This window comes from Gallinula chloropus (assembly GCF_964237585.1).
Source record: "Gallinula chloropus genome assembly, chromosome: 13".
Lineage (NCBI taxonomy): Eukaryota > Metazoa > Chordata > Aves > Gruiformes > Rallidae > Gallinula > Gallinula chloropus.
Window position 1 is genome coordinate 20,580,931 of NC_140098.1, and position 14,357 is coordinate 20,595,287.

At 46.8% G+C, this 14,357-nt stretch overlaps 1 protein-coding gene across 1 annotated transcript in view; it reads left to right on the forward strand.

The window, feature by feature from the left end:
• Positions 1 to 14,357, forward strand: part of NUP93 (nucleoporin 93) — a gene marked incomplete at its 5' end in the record, with an annotated part of 72,839 nt that overhangs the window by 26,476 nt on the left and 32,006 nt on the right. The window lies entirely within an intron of this gene.

Consider the following 14,357-nt stretch of genomic DNA (forward strand, 5'->3'; position numbering starts at 1 on the left):
TAGGTAAGGGAACCCGGTGCTTCGCTGAGCCATGCTGGGAAAGCTTTCCCTGCAGTGTTGTGAGCTGGAAATGCAATATGGAAAACAGGGTAAAAAAAATTAAGTATATATACAGATCAGCACAGTTTATATATATATATATATATATAATATGTGTAGTTCTGCAGTTGGGAGTAGCTTCTGCAGTACGTTACATGGCCAGAAAATAACAGAGAATGTCTGTTGATAAAAGCAGCATCTTTAAAGTTGTGGCTTGCAGCTCCAGATGGATCATTATGCTCCTGAACCTCCTGACAAGTGCTGCAGCTTGTCCCAGAGATCCAACTGTCGTTCCAGGTAGTGCCCTCTACATGTTTTAAGGCTTTGTGAGACTGCAGAAGCTCTGTGTATCCCCTGCACCGCCAGTGGGCTATGCAAACCAGAGGTAAGTAGGGGGAGAATCCATCCAAAACCAGAGCAGCCTGTGTGAGGTGAGCGGCACCCTACTGAGGTGAATGCATCTGCAGGGACAGTGCTGGGCATGAGTGCTCAGAAAAGCAGGAGGAAAGCCAGAGTTAAATTGTTCCTGCAAATGTGGTCCCTTCTCCCAAAAGGGACTTTGCTTGTGCTCCTGGGTGTAGCTGACTGTGATCAGTGGCTTTCCCTGCACTGCAGCTGGCTGTGGTTTGCCTCTGAGAAGGTTGGTGGGTTTGGACCTGTCTTTCCTTTGCTTCATGAGATTGCCAGTACACAGACTTGGGTGTTCAGCACAGTGTTTGTTTGGTCACAAACTGGGAGGGCTTCCTCCTTGCAGCACTGGCTTGAGGATCCAGTTTGCAAGTTTCAAAGCCAAAATACCTTGTTGTTCAAGAGACTGCTCATCAGCTTGTGAAGCTCTGAATGGTGCAAGGTACCCAGTGATGCCTCTGGGGTAGGTAAGCCTGAGTCACAGAGCACCTTCTACAGACACAATGCTGTTGGTGGGAATCACTCCCAAACCAGAGAGCATGATGTTGTTTCAGAGGCTTGGTGTTTTCTCTATGTGAAATACCATGTGCCATTTTTATGGTACTTCATGGCCAACCAATACCCCTGCAGTGTTGTTGTAATTAATAATGACTTGGTGGTGATTCTGCAACCTTGTCAGTGTTAATACACAGTGAAACACTCTGAGTGTCATTAAATTAAACGTAGATATCCCAAGTCTGGGGTTTTTGTCTGTGTGTGGATACAAGACACACATTACTGAGCTGTGAAATGCAGTATTGTTGCAGTAGGGCTGGCATGGTGGGATTTTGTAAGAAACAACTTTGAATTTTGGGGGTGTGTGTGTGTGTGTGTCCCCAACAGTTTGCAGATGGACAGGAGCTGCCTTGGCACTGTGGGTTAAACCTGTGGAAGTAGCTGCACAGCACTGTCGCGTTGTGTGAAACGCTTCTGGACGTTTTGTGTATTAGCACAGGCATATTCCTTCTTTCCCCTGTGCTTCTGATTTATTTATTTATTTGCTTTAATATGGGGGTGGTCTGTTTCTGGATGTTTCTCTGGCTTTCTGCACTGTAATGATGGCACCATCACCTGACTGCTGGAATACACTGGTCCGACTTTAATCATCGGGTGACTGGCTCTTAGCGTGGCTTCGCCGCTGCTGTTTTACATCCTCTCTTGTAATGGGGTGTGTGCTTGCAGCATCTGGTTTGGGGTGTGGGGGTTTATTGGTGACAAGGAGAGGCATGCATTAGTATTTTATGTAACCTTGTGCTTTTTGTTTGCTCTTTAAAAGATGGGTGAAAAAGTGGGAATTTGTAAATAAAATGCTCTTTATTTCTAAGCAGCCTGTTCCTCCCCCCCCCCCCCCCCCCCCCCCCCACCTGCGATGGTTTAAGACAAGGTTATATGTAAAAACCCTGCTTCTAAGTGTCATATGGAGGAAGAAGTCAGTGGCAAAGCCAGTGTTAGCACCAGGCTGGGTTTCTATAGTGCCAGCAGGTTGGGTGAGGTATGTGTGCTCCTGGTGAAATAACCTGTTCAAAGCTACAACAGACAGCGATGCTTAACGTAAATAAGTACCTACGTCTTCTAACTGCTCAATACCCAAACCCAGCAAAACAATAGAGAACCAAAGCTCGGCTCTGAAGGATGCTGACACCAATTAACGTGCAGTGAAATTATCTGCCTGTACAAGTTGTCTCGACAGCTCTGCGGGTCTAAAATGGCAGGAGCTTTCTGTCGCTGTCTCGAAATCAAACTACCATTTATTTCAGCCTCATGGTATGTGCAAATTCATGCAGCTCAGTTAAGGGAATAGCTTCACAACTGGTGTTCCAATCTGTGGCTGGAGTGCTGCATCACAATGCAGCAAATGCATTTTCCACATTAACCAAACATGACAGCTGAAACGATTATTAACCATGCAATATGTCGGAAGTCATCAAAAATTCACATCAGAGTAATTGCAGCGGCTTGGGGAGGGGGGGAAAAAATAGTAGCATCTCTCTCCTCTTGCCTGCCTCACCCCTTCCTAATTCTTACATGGTACAGTCCGTTAACAATAAAATATCCTTCTGTAACCTATAAACTGTTACTCCCATCAGTTACTGGTTTCAGACTGATGCTTTCCCTAGAATTTGAATAAAGCACGACTGGGAGAGGAGGAAAAAAGAGAATATATAGATGCTTTACAGGCAGTGGTGTTCAGGCGTGGAAAGCAGCTGCTTTCTTATTGTCTTGCTGGACTCTTGACTGTCTCAGCCATTTCAGGACTTGCAGGTTTGATTTATATATTTTATTTTACTATTATTTATTTTTCTTTTTAAAGATGAGAGAACTTAAGCCTTGATACAGAAAGATCCAGCTGTGTAAGCCTAAGTACCAGGCAGCTGAAGTGTGGCAGTTACAGCCAGCATTAACAGGTTTGTAACTCCTCACTACTGAGATCTACAGGTAGGAACGTATGTGTTTAAAAATATATAAAATGAAAGTTTTTTTTTTATTTTAAAAAAAACCCAAGCTTGCTTTGCTAAGAGACTTTTCCTTCAGGGCTCTTGTGTGGTGGATTTCCTTTGTGCCGGTGCTGCAGGCTGTTCAGATTTCTAGGTGAGCGGTGGCAGAGAACAGGTGGGTAGCTCTGGAGGAATCCTCCTTTGCTCACAGAACAGAACCCGTAAGGTCTGTGCCTTCTTCACCTCCTGATGGTCTTTGCTAGAGCAGCTCTTGGGTGGGGCCGTCCAGCGGCTGCTTCGGGGTTTCGGTCGCGTCGCCTTTTTTAAAGACCCTCTTGACATTGCTGACTTGGCTTCTTATTTCAGCAGAAATCATGTAGCATAACTTTCTGAATGCCTTTTATCCCTCCTGTCTCTTCCCTAGGCTACTAAATGTCTGCAGAAGTGCCTTAAACAACAACAAAAATAAAGATGCTGCTTGATGATAGGATTTTTCTCTCCATTTTTCATTGCGGTGCAGAGGGTCCACTCTTTCCTCTGTTCCTACAGATGCACTTATGATTTATTTAGAAGACATGCTAAACTTTCTTTAGTTTTATTTCAAAGTAAGGATTTCAGATGTGGGCTGCAAATAAGATAGAAAATATCGCTGCTTTCCTGAAGTGAATGAAGACAGTTGGAGATTTTGCCTTTTTTTTGTTGCTAGCTCCTTAAAGGAGGAGGTGAAGTATATTTGCTTAGTCAACTTTGCAGCCTAGACCCCACCTCTCTTCCCAGTGAATAGGCTGCGTTATGAAAGGGGTTAAGCCAGTAAAATCATAGTGAAGGGAAGTGGTCGGGGGAATTAAATGTTGGTATAAATGTGGTGGTGGCCGTGACTAGCTGGGTGGGTTGGCAGCTGATCTGGGGACTGGGAGGCTGCATGCCAACTGAGAGCTCTGCCTGCCTTTGGTCTGGGGACAAAAGTATAGGGTGGGTTTGCTGTCTTGCCCCCCTGCCCCCCCTCCATGCCTTTTGATTCTATTTCTCTGTATGGGAGAGAAGCAGGTTAATGAAATGTGCTGTGTCGGGACGATGCCTGGGCTTTTGCAGCAAGGAATGACTTGCTTCCTTTGGGGCTCCCTCCCTGAATAAAGGTGCCTAAATGCCATCTTCTGCCCTCTTCCTATTGTCAACTGAGAAATGCCTGCCCTGCTTGGGGGGTGGGGGGGAGACACAGGAATGGGGGCACAGCATGGCCAAAAAGTTACCTCTTTTAAACAAGATTACCTGTGCTAAGGTGGGGGGAAATTGGGGGGGGTGGGGGGTGGAGGGCATGTCTTGCCAGAAAAGCAGCTCAGTGAAGTAAAAGACAATGAAATGTGTGGTTTGCATGTGTAAAAAGATGGAGGAAGCCATCTCCACTGACCCCGGATGGGAGATGGCGCAATTATCCTTGTGGTTGGTACAGTGTGGCAAATTATTTTCCTTTGTCTGAAGTGGGTGGGAGACAGAGTTCGACTAAGCTCCATAAATTAATGTACAGGGGGGTGGGGGGAATAAATAAATGACTGAGCCACAGTAATTATTAAATAGCTGTAGGTCTCTTCTAGCAGGGTTTTCCCTGATATCTGTTGGCAGCATCTGGAGTTGGCATTTCATTTACATTAAAGTCCACAAGCTTGTGTGCCTTGTTAATGCAAGGCACAAATAAAGGCACGCACTGCTAGAGAGTTCCTTAGCAAGGGTGGAGTACAGCTGGAGGAGAAAAATGGAAACCTTTTGTCTCCGGTGTATCCTCAGCACGCTGGTCTCATGCCCCAAGTCAGGAAAGTTTAAACCTTCGGGTTACTGCATGATAGGAAAATAAAAAGAATAAGCTGATTGAGGATAAAGTCTTTATTGTATCATTTCTTGCAGGGAGATTTAATCCATGCTTTTCTTTCCGAGTTTTATGATGTCTTGCACACTTCAATATAAATTTGTATACTTGTAACAGGCACACTGTAGATTTCTGGGGTTTGTTTTAATGATCTGTGATTAATAATTCATAAGTAATTTAAATAATTAACTTTGTGAAATGTATCGGTAATGTAGGAAGGAAACACCATTTCTAAAGACCATGGCATGCTTGAATTGGGGATTTAAAGAGATTGTGACACACACCAACTCCTCCAAATTGCTTGCTTTCACTGTCAGTAAAATATTTATATTTCTTCCAAGGGATGCTGCCACATTGAAAATAGCTTTTGGGTGAACAAATAGCCATGCTTTTATCTATGGATATTTGGGAAGAAGGGGCTGTAGCTGATTTGGGCTTATTTTTCCAACTCGGCTGGATGATTTTGCCAAATAATCTCCTGTTACTTTAGAGGGCTGCACTTTATCTGCTTGTCATCTGGAAATTCTAGCGTGTGTGTTTAAAACAAGCCACACAGAACACTTTGCATTCTTCACCTGAAAACGCCTGTAGTCGTTTCCCTGTAGCATCAGCCAGCCCCTCTCAGTGCAATGAAGTAGATTCAACTTCGGGGAAGGTTTTCTCTCTCTGGGTTTTTCTGGGAGACTTGGAATTGGGATAGAAACGTTACAGGGAAACCCCATCATGGAGACACTGTGCTAAGGATGGGGTTTAGGGTTGGCACCCTGGTTTAACTTGGCTGTTGCGTTCACGGCGCTGACAGGATTTTGATGGGGCTGAACCAGGCGTTGTCCCTTCGAGGCAGCGAGTGCTTGCTGCATGCATCACTTTGTGTCTGAAATACAGATGGAGACTGGAAGAGGGTTTTTTTTCTTGGCTTGTTTTTGAGCTGAAGCAGAAAGATAACTAGTGCTCCCAAGGAACGTTCAGGAAGGCGGGCCATGGGCTTTCTGCTGTGGGATGGGGGCACGGCAGCCAAAATCCTTCAGCGTGAGTCTGCCCAAGAGCAGGGAGAGTGTCAGGCTCAGCCCTGCCAGGCTTGCTACTTGCATCCGGAGGAGGTAACTGTTGCTATTTATTATACAGCTGCAGCTTAACTCGAAGGTGCTTGATTGTTTTATGCCTTTGAAATTGCAAAGATGATGTGCAAATACCAATGATGCTTTTCTGTACTGGAAAAGCCCAAGAACAGCCCTGTTTCTTACAAACAGCAAGGTTGTGTGCTCCCAGCCAGACAGGCAGAAGGATAAAACACTCACAGGAGCTGGGGAGACTGATGAATTGCACGAAAATTTACAAAAGTCTGTTAGAGGAGACTGGATGTTACTGGCTAGCAGGTTTGTTTAATAACTTGCTCTGCTTGCTGGTGTCCGCACCACTTCAGGCAGGGAAATAGTTTGTTATTATCTGATAGGGATGGCAGTTGGGCTTTAGGATGTGATCCCAAGAAGTGAATCTTCTGCTGCTGAGTTATATCTGCCTGTACTTGATGCTAATGTACAGTTAGTCCAGTGACAGGCACAGCAAGCTTGTCAGTGTGCCTCTTTTTATGCCTTTCTCTTTTCAAACTGCTCCCTTGCTATGAGCTCTAGTGTAGTCTGTGGTAGTCGGAGAGGAGCCTATCCTTCCGTACCAGGGCTGGACACTCCTCTTTCCTCAGCTCGATCGGTTTCCTTGCGGTGCTGACAGATTTCCAGTGGCTCTGTGGCTCAGCTTACACCATCTCAGGAGATTCCTTGTCAGCTCTCAGCACGGTAAATCGAGGTGTGGTTCTGTAACAGCACCCCTGTGATCCCTCCCTGCCATGCAAGGATGTGGCACAGGCAGATGCCGAGCACACGGGCTGTTAATTGTCAGCGCCTTGCCTGAGCGAGGGTTCCTCTTGGAGGGGTAAGAACCCGCGGCGACTTCGCGAGGAAAATGCGGAGTAACCATGATGCTAAAATGGCAGCAGAAGGGATAAGAAAATGGCGTCATCAGTGAAATTAGTTTCCATGGCTTGATTTGAGGGCGGCCTGCCTGGTGCAAGGATGTTTTCGGTGGGAGGTATTGCATTGCAAGCTTGGTTATGCCTATAAAATGAAGAAATGTTTTATTTTAAGTAAGTTAATTCTGCTTCTTTCCTCAGTGTTTCCTTAAAAAGCATGATGCCAAAGAGGTGGCTACAACAGCTTATTCCAATGGGTGATCAAAACTATCCTGGTTTGCATGCTATAAATGTGTTCAATATAAGATTTCATTATCAATCTCAAGCCCATTGGAATTACCTCGTAATATGATTTATTCAAGATAAACTCCAGAAAAGAGCCCAAGCCCTGAGTTTTGCTTTGACTGTGAACCTCTAGATGAGCTTGATGTTTGCCAGGATGTATTTTTTAATTGGGATGCTAATGCAAGGATGCCCCTAGCACAGAGGGAAGTCTGTAGCCACTCATCATAGCGCTGAGCAAAGCCCCCCACCTCTGCATTTCGAAACCTGGAGGAAAACCAGATAGCTGTGGATGTGGGAACTTGACAAACGAGCTCAGCTTTCAGGTTGGGTGGCTCGTTTGCTCTGTGCTGATGCCGAAACGCCGATGCCAAAGGCAATGGGCTGGCACTGGTCTTGCTGGCCTGATCCGCATGGACACTGTCCCTCGCTCAAGAGGTTGTATTCCAAGGGAGGTGATGTTGCCTTTAATTGCTTTTTGTGACATATTTGGCTCTTTTATCTTTATCAAGACAAGCAGAAATGCTATCCAGGATGTTTTCAGGTGTGATGTACCTGTGTTAGCCAGCTGAGTGAGCTCCTTTCAGGTGGCTCTCAAGTAATGCTTTCTCCGGCCATAGTTGGCAGACAAGAGTCTGTCCACCTTCTTGCTTTCTCTGGTTCAGGTACATCATTTTCCACAGTTTCTCTTGCTTCTGTTCTTTTTCGTGACCTCTAAGCAGGTTGGGGTTATCCAAGACTATGTAGTTTGTTACTGCACAGGTTTCCTTGGTGCTTCATAGCTTGGTAAGACCTGGGATTCTGGCTGCACAGCTCTTGCTTGCTTTGTAAGGAGGCAGGAAATGTGTAAATGCCTGGGAAGGAAGGGAAGCTCACTAGAGAAGGTAGCACTGGAGCTTACACTATTTTTGTGTTGTGTTAACAATTGCTGTCATAAATGATTTGTGCAGCGGAGGTTGGTAATTACATGTGGAAGAGAACCTTGTTCTGAGCAGCGTAGCTGAAAAATGTTAGATTAAAAAGGTATTGTCGTAGTTTTATGCTGTTCAAGTGTTTGACTTTGGAAAAAAGCCTCCTAAGCCTGCTTCTTACAACATTCCCATTCTCTGTGTAGTCCAGCATGACATGGCAAAGATTTTCAGAGCTGGAGAAATACTGAGCTGTGTAACTGCAGTTTTGGTTTTGGTTTTCACTCTGATAAGGGGAAAGACACAGCAAAAAGGATGGATAATTATTAAACTATTACACAGTGTAGCAAATGACTAATATATAAATTACGTGTACTATGATGGCTGATTATATTTCTGTAGGTTTTTGAACAGAGTGTCCCAATTTAATTTAACCTGAACACACTGAGCATCCGGTGTTGAATCAGAACGAACTCAAATGAAGTGGAGTCCCCGTGATCTCCGTTTACACGCAGCGCAAGAGGTGCCATATAGCGGTGAGAGTTCAATTTTGGGGCCGCAGTGTAAGTGCCTGGCACAATATTCCAGTAGGAAATCTAAGTGGTGATATTCTCCTAGACCTTTCCAGCGTGATAAAGGGGGTTGTATTTGCTACAAACACCTTGTACTCTCTCCTCAGTGCCTATGTGCTGCGAATGCCTTTGGGAGGACTGCGGTTGGGTGTGGGATGCGCTGGTGCCTCTTGGTGCTGGGGCGTGGTTTGACATCGGCCCTTCTTGGGGGTTGGACCCGATGATCTCTTGAGGTCCCTTCCAACCCCTACAATTCTATGATTCTATGATAACCCTTCTGTGCTGTGAAGGATGGGTGGTCGCATGGCTGAAGCGGGAGCCGAGGCGTAGTCATGTTTCTTCCCTCGAAGCCTTTTTGCTGAAGGAGTGCCTGTCCAATCTGGGCTTGCCAGATCCCAGTGGTCCCAGCAAGAGTCAGAGAGCACAGACCATCTGCCCTGCTTCTGTTAGGAGCCGATCCTGGGTTTCCTGAGGAGTGTGTCTTTTGGCAGTTTAAGGGATTTTTTTTTTTCTCCTGTCATGGCTGGAAGGAATGAGGGTATTTATCCAACACGGCAAAATCCAATAGTCCTGGATACGATCTGAAGTTGGCTCTGAAAGCTGCATGAGTTTCACAGATCAAACAGTCCAAACCAGTAAAATAATACCAAAATGAAGTACTGCATGTTTGTGCTGCCAGCACTAACCTGGGGCAGAGAGCACCTGACAAATACCTGTCGAAGGCTCACTGTGCAACGCAGATGATGGTGTTTATTTAAAAGCTGCATTCAAAACTGAGCACTACCCCAACAGCATGCCAATGGCGGGCCAGGGAAGCTCTGTTCCTGCTGTCCAACTCATCTCCAGCAAAGGCTGCTGCTCTGCACCTCCCACCCAGCTCGCAGCCTGCCAAAGAAGCCCTTGGTGCAAATGGTGGTGCCCCTTCTTTGTTCCGCAGGGTGTGCTGTGACTGGAGTTGTGAGTGTTGCCATGCGCTGGCTTTAGCACGGGGTGTGTGTGTGTTGACTCTTGCTGCCACCCAAGTGAGGTCTGTGTCACTGCTCCTCCATCGTGAAAGACAACGCTGGGGCTCAGCAAAGCAGGACTTTGCTGGAGCAGAAAGCTGATTTTACAACAATGAAGCAAGCTTTAAATTCATTGTGTGATGGAGCAGAGATGAGGGTGGGGTTTGTATATGTTAATGCCAGGTGGCCACTGAAATGCCTTCTGTTTGCTGGGTAGGGAGGACCTCTCCTACCTTGGCTTATCAAATGAATTGAAGGTGAGTGTGGGCAATAAGCATCAGAACACAGTCATGGTGCGTGGGGAACATGGTTTGAGACCCCTCTGAAGGCAGGTAGCAGTGCAGCAAATCTTGCCCAAGCCCCATGTTTGGCTGTGTGGGTGCAGTTTTGGGGTTACAGCTACTGACCTGTGCATCTTTTCCCTCTGAAGAGCTTCAACGTGGCAGGTCCTTTCCAAGTCTCTGATGCTACGCTGACTCTTGGGTCTTGGTAAACTGCTTCCCATGGGAAACACAGTGTAGGGAAAGTGAGAGATACCTGTTGTAGTTTAACAGGCTCAGCTGTCATGGGAACATTTTCCATTGCACAGCCCTTGAACTGAAGGCTGTATGGAGCTGTGGGACGAGACTCCTTGGACCTTGCTTTTCCATGGACCTCTGTGTCTGTGTTCAATGATGTGTTCCTTCTGCCTCACACAGCTCTGTAGTGGTGCTGACTGGTAAATTGCCCTTTCTTGGGCTCGCTGTGCTTGGCCCCTCAAGCCTGCTTTGGCCCCATAGCAATTTTGCCTTCTGAAATCCTCTAAGGAGAAAGCTGCTCTCACAAACACTGCTTGTGTTCAGTAGCTGATCTTTGGGCAGCCACCTCTCTGCTCTGAAGGACGCTGTATTGCACAGGACAAGGTGTGGAGCAAAGCTGCATATCTGCTCTGTTTTAACAAGACCCAATGCTTTCTGCAAAAGAAATCTTAGGAGACCTGCAGAACCTTCCATGAGATGCTGGGGTGATGTGTGCAGGAAGAGTCTGAACAGACAAGAGTGTTGCCTGTGCTACCCTGCCTTGTCCCCATCCTCAGGAACACAGTAGCTGGCCACGCTGTTGGTTATGGGCCAATCTGGTTAAAGCCATCACAGCAGTGATGCTTGTATCAGCATAAACAGTAATTAAATAAGATAATTTTAAAAAGCAACAGAGTGGCAGTGGGTTCCAGGTAGTTTTTTCCAGAAAGAATGTGGCTGGGATGGCTGTGCCAGGGTTCACCACCCTGGGAGTGTCCTTGTGCCTCCTCATGTTTGCAACGGGATTGTGTTTAGCAAATCTTTTCTTCAGATTGCTGCTAGAGATGATGATGATGATGATAAAATCAGGTGCTTCCTCTGGCACTACTGTTCCCAAAGCATTAGCAAAGAGTGATTTTTTTTTTTGTTAAATTTTATTTTATTTTTGTATTAACTGTCTAATCATCCCTGCTGGTCCTTTGCAGGATTGACTGGATCTACTGGAAATCCAGTGCTTGGAGATATTTTAATCAAAGAGCAATTGACTTGAAACAGCCCCAGATTGTTCATTTCATTTTCTCCTTTCTTCCCCTGCCAGTGAAAAAGTAAGCATTGCTGTCAACATCCAAGGCCTCAGCATACTATTTGGCAACACACACTTTCTCTTGACAGCTTGAATGTGAAGATCAAGTATTAAAAGTATGGCCTGGCTGATGGAAGTAATTAAGAGACTTCTATCAGCCAGGAGAGAGTTTACTAACCTCATTTACTCTGGTAAATGGAAGAGACTTTCAATCTCCTGTCAAAAAGAGAGCGTCAGTGCGTGCACACCCTTTTGTACTGATAATGAATTAGTTACTGGAACAGTTTCTTGCTGGAATTCAGGCAGGAGCAAGGCAGGTGCTGGTTCCAGTCGCATCCCCCTGTGTCAGGCAGCAGCTGCTCGACATGAGAAATGATGGTGGGGTGAGGAGCACGGCAAGGACAGGAACATGGTGCTGCTCCCCAAGTCCTGTCCCCCTCTGTTTCTGCAAATGAGCCTTAAGTGAGGCAGTGTGGGGCTGGATTTCAGCACAGAGGGGAGAATCACGCTGGAATCCAAGGGTAAGAGGTCCAAGAGGAACTGGAATGTGTTGGGCAGAGATGCTGAGAGCCAGCAGATGGGTGTGAATAAGCAGGTCTAGGTGGAAAGTGGGAACGTGGAGGGGGGAGAGCGGGTGTATTTCTGTGTCTGTCCCTGTTTTGCAGACAGCATCTCACCAAATATTGTACAATAAGTGGTGTGTAGGAAACATTCAGCAGCAAGTGTTACAGAGAACCTGCAATGGAGGTGTGCTGCTCCCCTTCTGAACTGGGTGCAGGAAGACTGTGTGGGAGTCCCCCAGTAACAGAGAGGAAAACTAAATGCCACTCACTAAAGCAGGACAGCCTGATGTGACATTAGGGCTCTGGGAGCTTTTGGTGTAAACTTGCCTCAGGGAAATGAGGTAAATTCTCATTTTTCAAGCAAAATCCTGGCAATGCTGGGACCCCTGCAGTGGCAGCGCTTGTGCTGGAGGGCTGCAAGGTGAGGATTCCACCTCAGAGGTTTAGCAGTGCTTGTGTTGGCTCTTCCTATCTTTGCCATCTGCTGCTGTGAAGCAGCCCTTTGTCTCCTAACAATATCTCTGTCCTCCTCCTGCTTCTCTCTTTGGATACTAAATAGCATCTTCCCTGAGAGGGCAGCTCCTGTCATGCAGGGCGTGTGCTCCCTTGGTCCCTTGTGCTTCCTGAACCTCTGTGTCCTTGTTACCATCTGTAAGTGGTGTTCATGGCAAAATCCAACCTAGCTTCTGGGGCAGGAGTAGGTCTGTAAGTGCAACCAGCACTGTTTGGGACCTGGGCTCTGTAGCCTGCAAGTCCCAAAAGCTCTTAGGTGAGGTCTGGTAGAAATTCTCTGGTGTAGTTCTTCTACCCTCGTTCCAGAGAGCTCTGCTTTTCCTTCTGACAGATGGGTATGTGTATACCTCTGTGTGATCGGAATGGGACCAGGAGTGGTACACCACTGGGTGGTAATGCTGGGAACCCAGGGAGCAGTAGACACTGTTCTGGCAGCCAGATGCTCCTTGCTCACTTAATGTGTGAAAATTTGGCTACCAAAGCCTGCGGTGACAGCCCCAGGAGCTCTTGTTCAGTCTAACTAAGCAGAAGCAGTCTCAGGAGCAGTAGCAGGAGCCCCAGCATCAGGTACTGAAACTCCCTCCTCTGAGGCTTAACAATTAGCCTGTAATTAACTGAAGCGGCAGTTGTCGTGCTACAGTCATAATGTTTAGCACGAGGCATAGGGCAACCTTTTTAAAATGTACCTCTCCTCAGTGAGGCATTACAGATATTATTTGGACTGTGGGAGGGTTTTGATTTGCTGAAGGAGTAGAATTGAGATTGAAAAAGACAATTATCGTGCCCTAATTGGCATTTGGCGTGATGGAATACCCTAAAAACAGACCTAGTGAACACTCTGGGAGCTGGGAGGTTTCATTAGGAAAGATACTCAGCCTGGATTTACTGACTTCAAGGGAAGTTCAAGCACATCTTCAATTACTCTGCCGGTTACCATCACCTAGGCTGGTACCTGCTTAGCTCCGGGCATGTGTCCCTTTGAGAAGAGCAAGGAGGACCACGGGCAGCAAGGTAGGGCTTGTATCTCTGTGGCTTTCAGGAGCCCAGCACTCAGAGTGAGTGGAGAACCAGGGCACCTGGGACTGCTGCAAGCTGCAGTGCCTGGCTCGGTGTGCTCATACCTTCCGTTGCATCGGCACGACTGTGAGTCTGCAGCTGGGAGGCAGCGGGCTTCCTGGGAGGCTGGCAGCACTGGTAGGATGTGGCAAGCACACGGCGTTCTCTGCAGGGTTGATCTATGCTGTCAGGAATGCGGCAGCGTCTTCTGCTTCTGTGCTGGTCTGTGCTTTGAAGGTCTACGAGCACTGCTTGTTAGAATTCTGGATAACTTGTCTCCAGTTTAGGTTGGAGGTGGGAAAATAATAATAATAAATAAAACCTTGCAACTTACTGCCAGCCCATAATCCTTTCACCTGTATGGGCGTGGGCAAACCTTACAAAACCATGTCTGTATCCCTCCTGCCTGGCACGGGGCTGAGATGGGGCCTTGGCCCGGTTAGGTGACTGCGGCAGCCCTTGCCTGGTGACAGCTGCTAGAATAGTTGGTCCCCAGACGTGTGCAAGGACCTACATTTAGCTCCCTTCTTCCAGACTGGAACTGCACTTTCTCTGCGGGCATCCTCTAAAAATAAAGCGGGACGTAGCGGATGGTGAAATGAAGAAAGGCTGTGTGGAAGCGGCTGCTCCTCCATACCTAACTGAAGGGCTGTGTCTGGGGGGAGCACGTCACATTGTCTGTCCTGGGGAACAGCAGTAGATTTATTTTTCCAGAGGTTTGTTTCATCGTGACAGTAGGCTTCTGTCTTGCCACTGGTTCTCTGTTCCTCTGGAGATCCTGAGCTCCACCTGGGTTGTATGGTTCAGTACTGGTATGGTCAGGTTGTTGGTTCAGGAATGGTTTCTTTGCATGAAGATGTGGGGTATGGAGGACACAGAATCTTAGAGCCGTTCTCTTAGTGGGGTTGGTGATGTTCTAGCTGATGGCTTCTGAGGGAGATGAAGGCTGCTTTTCCTTTTTCTCTGTTGTATAAAGATTAAGCTGCAGTCTGGGAGCACAAGTCAATCTGGTTGGTTTAATTGGGGATGTAATGGTTAAAATGCAAACCCCAGATCTTGGAGTGGGGCTGTAACACACCTGCCCTTTGCACTACTGCAGTTTACCCCATGGGTACCTGCTTAACATTCCA